We start from the raw sequence: 11,298 nt of genomic DNA on the forward strand, positions 1-11,298 counted from the left end.
CTCTCCCTGAACTCTCATGTCAAACTCTTGACCCCTGGGTGGAAAATCCAATTCCCAGTAGGCTCAGGGAAGTTATCTGAGCGAATGCTGCTGCCTAGACAGTGGTCCATGCCTCATTGTAAGGACTTCCGGGGCACGGGTGGGAGGCAAGGTCATGTCATTTCCTACATTTTAAAGAGAAGCTTGTAACCTGGAATTTTATGAAAATTCTTCAGGTTTTCAATGTTGGCAGTAATTAAAAAACATAACAGCTTGCTGGCCAAATAAAACATTACCTGATGTCAGAGCAGACCATTGACTTCTGAGTCATGCCTTGGTGTTCCAAACTGTTCATTTGGGTTGGACAAGTTCCCTGAGCAACTAAGCTAAATGATCTTACTTACCTTGGTACTGGTAGAAAAGGTAAGATACCTGAGTATCATGTCTTCCAAGTCCTGTAGCCAAAGGTTTTTAATTCGGGTGACTTTTTTCTGGACTTGTTTATGTTGGTAGACTCTTGGGCAAAGGCACATCTTCCATATATACAGGCCCAAGTATGGCTGTTTCCTCTGTACCAATCTAGTCCTTTGTGTCTCCTAGGGTCACAGTGGACTTCTCTGCCTCACCTGATGCCAGACATTAAGGAGTCAGGCAGAAGATGTTGCAATTTCCTGGGAAGGCAAAAAAGAAGGAAAGAAAGGAAGGTTTATATTCTTCAGCCTTCTCCCTCTCCTATAGCTTCCCTTCCTCTGCATAACAGCCCCAGCATTGTCAGAGTTCCTTGTGTATGCTGCCTTGCTTTGTAAGTGACTAAATGTTTCTCCCTCAATATTCGCTTATACAAGATGACGTGACTTGTGTTTGTTGCTAATATTAGATTTGGAACAGATACCCTCATTGTTGGGTCCTGGGTACATGCAGAGCAGATTAATAATTCCAAAGACAAAGACCTCAAATGCTCAGTGACTTACTTTTTTTGTATGTGGTGCTAGGGATGACCCTGGGCCTCATGCACTCTACCTCTAGGCTACATTCCCAGCTCCATGACTTTAATAGCAGAACTTGCTGCAAGGGACAGGAGTTTATACTATATTGGATGAGTGCAGGGGGCATACATTTGTGAGACACAGGAATTGAGTATAGTATATCTCTCATTGGAAATGTAGGCAAAGCTCTCATTGGAAGGGATGAAGGGTATACAGAACCAAGAGAAGAGAACTTCATGTGAACATAAGCAACAATACCCAGGCAATCTAGTCACCATTGGTGGTCAAAATAAGGACCCAGGGAAACCAGGTAGCAAGCCTAGTGGATCACTGGATACTTCAGTGGACAAGACCAAGGCCAGGGTTCTTTCTGCTCCTTTCCATTTTTCTCAATATAGCCTTCTTGGAAAAATCAGAGGATGGTGGTTACAAACTAGTAAACTCCCGCATCTAAGCATGAACATCTGGGACTTTTCCCTCTTCCCTCATTCTCAGAATGGGACTCAATTTGTGAGGCAATTTGTTTCTTAACTTCTGCCAATGGGTTGTATTTTTCCTTAAATGTTAGTTGCCTGAACCCTGGTAGAAGCTAATGTTGCTTGCCATGTAGAGAATGTCCATCTCTGGTGCTTCCTGCTCATAGGCACACACTGCAGATTCGGTTCTTGAGGAGCACCTTCTGCCAACAGCGATCCCAACACTAACACAATGGAAAACTGCTTGAAAACTTGGCTAAAGTCAATGGATCAAAATCTTTTGTCTCAGGGGGTTGTGTTAGAAAGATCCTAGGCCATAAAGAATTCTCTTGATCTGCAATTAAATTCTTCAGTTAGCAAGTTTACAAACTGAGTATAACCTTTATGAAAATAAAAACCAGAGCCCTACAATACTTGGTTTATAAGTTTCCAGTTTGCATTATGGCCTTTCCCCCATTCCCAAGTGAAAGTCTGGTGATCTACCTATAGAAAGGCAAGAAGAACTAGCATTAGTGAATTTTGCTATAAGTCAGGTGCTTCACACTGATTATCTCTCTGGAGAGCTTAAAAAGCTTTTAAGTGGCAGAGTTCATATTAAACCAAAGCCTCCTAATACCCAGAAATACGCTTTTTTCCATTTGTCTAAGCTTTTGGAGTTCTCTTGCATTATCTTGTGTTGTTACGTGCAGAATAAGATACATACAGATTTAGGATAGGACTGAATGTTGTCCTTTTTGTTTTAGAGATAAAAAATAAACAGATATTGTTTTAAAACTCATAAATAATTACAATGAAACAGATACTTAGGCTGATAGATTTCTGAAATGTTTAAAGTTCTGTGTTGAAAATAGAAATGACCTGGTAGAAAGCGTATATTGTGAATTCCAGGAGGGCTAAAACCATGTTTTACTCATTCTGTATCTATATTAGCACCAAGTCTGGTCCAAAGGGGTTCACTCAGTATTTGTTGAATGAGCAGTTTACCTCCTCAATCCCCATCAGCATTAGGAGGAGAAACCTCTGCTTAAAAAAAATGGAGGAACAGAGACTGTGTCTCTTTGCAGAGACTGTGTCATCTTGCTGCATCAGAACCTCCACCTCATTTTGTACTATGAACAAGCACTTTGGGGATGCCAATGAAAGAAAGTTCTCCTGAGAGTGTGTCTGTGTTTATTCTTAGTAAATTTATAGCAGTTTCCAAACTGCAATGAATTTAATATTATTTACTTTTTTGGAGGGGGGTGTGTATTGGGTATTGAACTCAGGACCACTCAAACCACTAAGTCACATCCCCAGCCCTATTTTGTATTTTATTTAGAGACAGGGTCTCACCGAGTTGCTTAGTGCCTCACTTTTGCTGAGGCTAGCTTTGAACTCAAGATCCTCTTGTCTCAGCCTCTTGAGACGCTGGGATTACAGGTGTGCACCACAGCGCCTGACTTTAATATTATTACTTTTTAAAATGTCAGTTGGAAGGTGAAGTTTCATTTCCAGTACCCACCCCCTGTGCTTGGGTCCTTTGGAAGTAGGAAACAGTGGAAGAGGTCTGAGACTTGTGCCATTCAGGAGGGAAGCATTGTCTCCGCTCAGCTGTCTGTACACAATGGACTCAGCACCTGTCACCGTGCCTTCTGTCACTGCTTACCCAGGGGGGACCCAGAGCTTCTGGGACCCCTGTGGTGCTCTATGCAGCCCTCATAGGAGGGACCCCAGCTGTGGCAGGCAGGTGGCTGAGTTCTGAGCGGAGCGGCTGCACTGACTTACACAGCGAGAAATGGAGTGTGTCAGGCCCCAGGCAGGCAGGACCTAATTGTATTGTTAAGCGGCCAGTGAGAATGTACTTGAAGCTTTCCTCATTGCACTTTTTAACGGAATACCTAGAGGTGACAAACCCCTCGTTACATTCCTAAATGCAGCTAACGTCACAATAGGTCTTATCCCTATGGAGACTGTTGGGAGATGGGGCCAGAATGAGAGTTATCTCAGATACTTGAAGAGGGCAGTGTAGAACAGTGGATCATAGGCTGGTGTTTAATACACGCCCTCTGAGCAGACATTTAGAATTAGACATTGAGTTTTATAGAAGGAAGTTAAATTCAGAGTAGTTTATCTAAGCCAGTTTTCTAGAGTCTGGAATTACTTGTCATTTGACTTTGTTTATATAAGAGTAGAATGGAAATATGATTAAAACCTTAGAGAAATCGTTCATTATTTGTATTATTCATTATTCTCATGGTTTTATTTGTAGCCATAAATTAATTAGTTTTATCATATATTTAAGTTTTTGTCTTACATATATATTTTTTTAAATCATAAAAACCGGGTGATCTGTGAGAGAAGTATTATACAGAGGGATTCCAGCCAGGTGTTAGACAATATGATATCCTAGGGTCTATTACAAATAGAAATATATGCTCAATTTAAAGTATTTAGGCTCATTATTCTTGAAAACACTGCAAGCAAATAAGAAATATGACACTCCCAGGATCCTATCTCTCGAAGAAGCTATTGGAGAATTTTGAGGAGCTAGTTGCCACAAGGCCCAATGATGCTCAGCCTGGGCCTGATTTTTTTGGACTACCATGGAAGCCTGTACTTGTCACTGTCTTCTTGGGAATTGTTTCATTTGCCATTTTCTTCTGGAGAACTATTCTTGTTGTAAAAGATAGAATATATCAAGTTACTGAACAGCAAATTTCTGAAAAGTTAAAAAATATCATGAAAGAAAATGAAGAACTGGTACAAAACTTGTCAAATCATGAACAGAAGATCAAGGAATCAAAGAAACATGTCCAAGAAACTAAGAAACAAAATGTGATTCTCTCTGATGAAGCAATTAAATATAAGGGTAAAATCAAGTTACTTGAAGAAACTAATGAGATTCTTGATGACAGAGCTAAAAGTCTTCATGTTATGTTAGAATCTGAGAAAAGAATGTCAAGAATCAGGACTTGATATTAGAAAACAAGAAATCTATAGAGAAGTTAAAGGAAGTTATTTCAATGAATACATCAGAATTTTCAGAGGTTCAGATTGCTCTTAATGAAGCTAAGCTTAGTGAAGAGAAGGTGAAGTCTGAATGCCATTGGGTTCAGGAAGAAAATGCTAGGCTTAAGAAGAAAGAGCAGTTGCAACATTGAAGGAATCGAAGACGGGAGTAAATCACATGCTGAGCTCAGTGAGCAATTAAAATCATTTGAGAAGTCCCAGAAAGATTTAGAAGTAGCTCTTACAAAGATGATAATATTACTGCTTTGACTAATTGTATTACACTGTTGAATCGGAGAGAGCGTGAATTGGAATCTGAGGGTCAAATAAAGGAGGAGGTGATCAGACTGTGAAGGTGAAAAATCAAAGTAAGCAGCTAATGGATGTCTCTCAGACACAAACTGCAATATCGGTACTTGAAGAGGATCTAAAACTTTTATAACTTAAGCTAAGAGCCTCAATGTTCACAAAATGTAACCTAGAAGACCAAATAAAGAAATTAGAAGATGACCACAATTCACTGCAGTCTGTTAAAGCTGGGCTGGAAGATGAGTGCAAAACTCTGAGGCAGAAAGTGGAGATTTTAAATGAACTGTACCAGCAGAAGGAGATGGCTCTGCAAAAGAAACTAAGTCAAGAAGAGTATGAGAGACAAGAAAGAGAACAGCGGCTGTCAGCTGCAAATGAAAAGGCAGTTTTGGTTGCAGAGGAAGTTAAAACTTACAAGGGGAGAATTGAAGAAATGGAGGAAGAATTATAGAAAACAGTGCTCATTTAAAAACCAGATTGCTACTCATGAGAAGAAAGCTCATGATTAGGGGCTCAAAGCTCGTGCTGCAGAAAGAGCTATAGCTGAAGAGAAAAGAGAAGCTGTTAATTTTGAAACACAAATTATTGGAAATGACCCAAAAGATGGCAATGCGGCAGGATGAACTTGTGATTGTAAAACCAAGGCTGGGAAGACCAAACTCTCCCCGGAGAGGTCCACTGAGCCAGAGTGGCTCTTTTGGCCCATCCCCTGGGAGTGGTGGAGAATGTTCCCCTCCACTGACAGCAGAGTCAGCTGGGAGACCTCTCTCTGCTACTCTTAATCGAAGAGATATGCCCAGAAGTGAATTTGGGTCAATGGATGGACCTTTACCTTGTCCTCAATGGTCTTCTGAGGCATCTGGGAAACGCTTTGCCTCTGACCCGGGATGTAGTCCAGCTCCCGTGAACAGCAGCTCCAGGAGCTTTTCTCCAGCCAAGGTGATGGATGAGGGCAAGGTTAATTTGGCTACAAAAGGGCCTCCTCCTTTCCTAGGGGTAGCTCTCATGGGCTCCCCTGTGGGAGGGCCTCTACCACCACCTGTTGGATATGGACTGCCACTTCAGCTTGGTAGGCCTTTTGGGCCTCGGCCACTTCCTCCACCATTTGGTCCTGGTGTGCATTCACCACTAGGCTTAAGAGAATATGCACCAGGTGTTCCACCTGGAAAACAGGATCTGCCTCTTGACTCTTGGGAATTTTTACCAGGACCCACACCACTTAGACCTTTAGGTTCCTTTGGTCCAAGACAGTACTTCATTCCTGGTACCCGATTACCACCTCCAATCCATGGTCCCCAAGACTACTCACTATCATCTGCTGCAAGAGACTTAACACCTTCAGGCTCTAGAGATGAGCCTTCATCTGCCTCTCAGAGCAGTAGCCAGGACTGTTTGCAGGTTTTAAAACAGAGCCCATAACCATGACCTCTGACACTTAGTCAGAATGTGGACTGTGCACTATTCATTGTGTTAAGGAGGGATTATTGGCTTCAAAATTCAGAAGTTTTAAGGGTTTGTTTTTAGAACTAAGCTGCTTTGGCAGTATGCATTTTTGAGCCAAAAAATTCAAAACTATTATTTCCCCTTCTAAATAATGATCACCTCTTATTCGGTATCCTTCCAACTTTGAAATGTGCCATAAGGAATACCCGTGTTTTAGTTAATGTAGCATATATAATTGCTAAATGATTTAGAATGTCATAAAATATTAACATTTCCTATGGAAATGCTTTAAGAACATGTATTTCCATTGTCCTATTTTTAGTGTATTCCAGTCTATACAGAGCAATGGTGTTTATAAGCTTGATCTTTCTCTCTTTCTCAATATCTGGTCTCAGACTGTTACACTAAAATGTTTACTCAAATATCACAAACTTATTTCCCTTCTTGCTGAAGTTCTTTGTAGTAATAGTTCATAAAAATTGCTTACTAATATAAAAAATAAATAAAAATGTCAGTTGTACTTCAGAGATGTGCTCAGTTGTCCATAGGCCAGGTGTCTTTCATTATAGACTCATGGTGGGGGGTGCTTTGATGTGTATGTGTCCATGTGTACATTTTCTATGAGATTTGGTTAATAGTCCTCTTTTTTAACCCATTTTAAGTGTGGTAAAAAGCATCTAACAGAAATTCACCATCTTAATTATTTTTAAGTGTTCAATACATTTACATTGTTGAGAAACCGATTTCAAGAACTTTTTCATCTTGCAGACCTGAATCTCTATACCCATAAAACAATAACTAATATTACTTTTAAACATCAACTAAAGTCTAACTTTGCTTTGCTAGAAAGAAGACAGCTCTGCCCTCTATTTCAGGAAAGCATGAGTCAACCTCCTGTTGCGTATACATGGAGAACCTTCTTGACTCAGTAAACCACATTCTTCCTCCCACCTGTGGGGTGAGCCAAGCAGGCTCTTAGGTTTGGTCATTGTTAGGAAAATATATCAGGGATTCTAACCCAAATAAGTACTACTACTCAGCTTCCTAACCTCTTCTACTAAGCCCAACTTTGTCAATTATTCATTATTTGTCAATTCATTATAAATGCTAGAGACACTACAGAGAGGATAGTCAAAGACATAGCTTCAGGGGCCTAGAAATTATTATTCTAGTTTACAAGCTATGTTTCAACATGTCTCACAATTAAGTATCATTTTCTACCATATCCATTGTCTTTCCTGATCTGATCCTCCCCAGATTGGCCTAGGTAGGGTGATCCTTCTTTGTACCATAACAGTAGTTCCCTTATCAAAGCATTTCTCACATTGTATTGCAATTGCTTATCTATCTTCCCTGTCACACTTCAAGTTCTGTGACACCAAGGTCTGTGTCAATCTTGCTGTGGAATGGAGCTAAATGCATTATTAAATCAATGTTATACAATTTGCCAATTGTGAGAGGGTCCCCCTGCATTGCTATTGCATTTCTCTGGTCCAAGGCAGAGCAGCTTGCAGAGGATCACTGAACTTCTGTGCACTGAGATGTGCTGGCATGTGAGGGCCATGAGAACAGGAACCAGGTTAAGCTTTGCTGTCCTTGAAGACCCAACACTGAGCACAATTGATGGCTCTTGGTAGACATTTAAAAAGCATTTTGAGAATGAATGAATGAATTAGAGCAATGAAGAAATAGAAGTTTCACAGAGGAAGGATTCTTTCTTTTCTCTCTCTCTCTCTGTTAGCATGACTTGATAGCAGGCATAGGATTTATGTCCGAGGGAGAGGTAATGATTATGATACAAGGGAAATACTGGGCTCGATAGGTACAATTAGAAGGGGCTCTTAACCACATGTAGGGCAGGAGGGGTATGGTATGAGGGTATGCCTGTCAGGAAAGGTCAAGGGGAGTAGTTTATGATGCAAAGACTCAAGGGCAAGAGAGCACTGGATGTTTGTGGAACTGCAGGAAGTTGAATGCTGCTTAGGTGTTGGGACAAGGTGGGAAGGGATGAGGCCTGACAGAAGGAGGGGCAGATCTCAGTGGTCTTGAGGTCAGTCAGGGAGGACTGATCTCCTCCTGAGGCAAAGGAAAGCAAATGCAGGTAAGAGTAGGATGACAGCTTTATGTTAGGAAGTCATCCCAGCTGGAGAGTGGAGTAGAAGGCATCATGGGATAAAACCCAGGCAGGAGAGATGAGGATGGCTTGGTCTATGTGGTGTCATGCTGGGGCAGGAGGAAAGAAATGTCTAAGTGGGCTCATATTTTCAAAACACTTGGGACAGAACCAACCAAACCTCCTCCCTTGTGGGAAGAATCAGTGGAAAGGAGAAGGGACTCTAGGTGACCAAACAGAGAGACAGTAGTGACTTTATGATGGTCATTATGTGTATCACACATGAAGATGTTGCTAAAAACAAGGTCCCCTGCAAGGAGCAGTAAGTAGACATTTTAGTTAGGTCAAGGTGCCTGCCCCCATAGTTTGTTCCAGACGTTAGGAGTTAGGATACTTGTAATTTGCAAAAGTAAGTTAAAAATTATAATATAATTTTATCCTTTGGAGGCAAGCACACAAAAAGAATCTCTATTGTCTTCTACTATAAACTAAAGGAAATATAGGCAAAATCATTAGTGGGATGTGCAAATGTTCTGGGTATATATGTTCAGCTACTGATGGGGGCTGGAGAAACTCAAATCTGCCATACACAGTGGGAGGTGGGGACAGAGATACTTAAAGAGGGGGCAGGGATCAGGAAATACTGAGAAATAGTGAATTAAAGTCCCACAAATACTTCAGTCATATGGGCCAATAATTTATAATGTTATAATGTATCTTTTTGTTAAAGTACAATATAATCATCATATTTGACCTCTATCACTTCAGACTTTGTGGCAGTTTCTATGATCCAGAGATTAAGGAGACTCTGCCTTGCCCCAGGAGTATACATCTAATGGAAAAGACAGACACAGGAATCATTACTGTCTAACATGATAAGAACCACAACAGATGCACTGTCAAAGAACATAGAGAAGAGAGTGATTGACTCCTAGTTGTTCAATTGTTCTATACAATTCTGTAGGATTGATAACGTAAATTGATACAGGGAAATAATAATCTTATAAAATAATATAAATACTTTTAAAATCCTGTAAAACCTATAAACCTCTAAGCATTGCAGGAGAGGCATCACCTCCATGAGAGGATTTGACTGAGGCCTACAAGGATGAGATGACTTGACTGAGAAGCACTACCAGATACCCAGGGTCATAACCCCAAATCAAAGGGACACTAAGTTTAGTCTTTTCTGTGACAATAAAGTAAGTGTTTCTTTTTTCTTAAATTAATATACAAATTTAGTTTTCAATTCAGGGACTAAATCGACTCAAAATTTCCTAGCCCTGAAACCTGTAACAAATTTGTGAAATTTCAGAGAATGTTTTCACCCTCCAGATAAGACTTAAAGGAAAGCTCATGCTTGGGAATCAGAGACCTGCTCTAAATTTGATTCAGGACTCACCATCTATCTTATCAGGCAAGTGTCAACACACTCTGGTCCTCAGTTTCCCAAGTGGCAAAAGGGGAAATAAGATTAAATAATAAGATGTCAGTAGAGGAAGCTGGTACTATCTCTGGCTCTATCTCTATTACCAGCACCCTAGTCCAAGTTACCATCTCTCATCTGGATTATTGTAATTATTTTTTTCATTCATACTGGACCACTCCAATCTACCAGTCTCTGTTAAGAAAGCACATGCAATTATATAACCACCATTGAAAAGATAAAAATTCTCAACGTGATTTATAATATTCTTTCCAAACTGCACATCATGAACCACAAGCGGGTCGTATAAATAATTTCATAAGTCAACACCAGCACATTAAAAAAAAGTACAGTCATAGAAATAATTTCACAAGTCACCACCAGCATGTTAAAAAAAAAAAAGTACAATAAAGTAGAAGAGAACTATAAGAATGCAATGATAATTGTTTCAGTTAGCTTTCCCCTGACAGTGACCAAAATACCTGACAAGAAAATTTAGAGGAGGAAAAGTTAATTTTGGTTCATGGTTTCAAAGGTTCGGTCCATGGTCCTTCAACTCCATTGCTCTGCGCCTGAGTGAGGCAGAACATCATGGTGGAAGGACATGGCAGAAGAAAGCTGCTCTGCTCAGGCTGTCAGAAAGGAGAGGCAGAAGGAGAGGAAGAGGGAAAAGTGTACAGGACAGATATGGCCATGCCCCCAGTGACCTACTTCCTCCAGCCATGCCCCATCTGTCTACAATTACTACCCAGTAGTTCATTCAGCTATCAATGCATTAATTTAGCAAATGGATTAATCTGTTGATGAGGTCAGAGCCCTGATCATTGCCTAAAAGTCCCACTTCTGAAACTAACTGTATTGGGGACCATGCTTCCAACACTTTCCCTGAGCTTTTCAGGGAGCATTCCAGATCCAAACCATAACGATAAGTATTAAGAATTATTTAAGGGCTGGGGAGATAGCTCAGCTGGTAAAGTGCTTGCCTTGCAAGCACAAGGCCCTGAGTTCAATCCCCAGTAACAAAAAAAAAAAAAAAAAAAAAAGAATTATTTAATAAACAGCAAAGGCTCTAGTCTACTGCATGATATGACCTCTGCCTCCTAGTCTCATTTCCCATAATCTCTGCCCAGTTCTCTGCTCTAGCCACAAAAGCCTTCCTTAAATTCCTCCAACAAATCGTGCTTCCTTGTTCAGTAAGGCCCCTTACCGCATGCTGCTTTCCTCTTCTCTAGTACATGTCAACCTTCAGATCTCAACTCGGTGCCACTTTTTCAGGCAAGCTTTCCCAAACTATATCTTGAACCCTTATAAGAGTCAGGTTCCCACAGTCCCTGTTCAATTTTAAATTATTTCTTTAATAGTACGCTTCTTTGGTTAGCGACAATCCTTTCCATTAGGCTGTGGTCTACCTGACTGCAGGGACCCTGCTCTTGATTACCATTGTAGTAACCCAATGCCTAACTCCCCTGAGCACCTAGGTATTCAGAGGAGTAAGGAAGGAATGAATCAAACAACCTATCTGTCAATGATGCTGGCTGCTCTCCTTCCTTTCCTGGCGTCGGTTTGGTTTCTAGCCCT

The 11,298-nt window shown here is 40.7% G+C and overlaps 1 pseudogene; it reads left to right on the plus strand.

Annotated features, from left to right (window-relative positions):
- Nucleotides 1-3,044: 3,044 nt before the first annotated feature.
- Nucleotides 3,045-6,157, plus strand: LOC124958566 (transport and Golgi organization protein 1 homolog; annotated as a pseudogene).
- The last annotated feature ends 5,141 nt before the right edge of the window (nt 6,158-11,298 follow it).

This window comes from Sciurus carolinensis, chromosome 11 (assembly GCF_902686445.1).
Source record: "Sciurus carolinensis chromosome 11, mSciCar1.2, whole genome shotgun sequence".
NCBI lineage: Eukaryota > Metazoa > Chordata > Mammalia > Rodentia > Sciuridae > Sciurus > Sciurus carolinensis.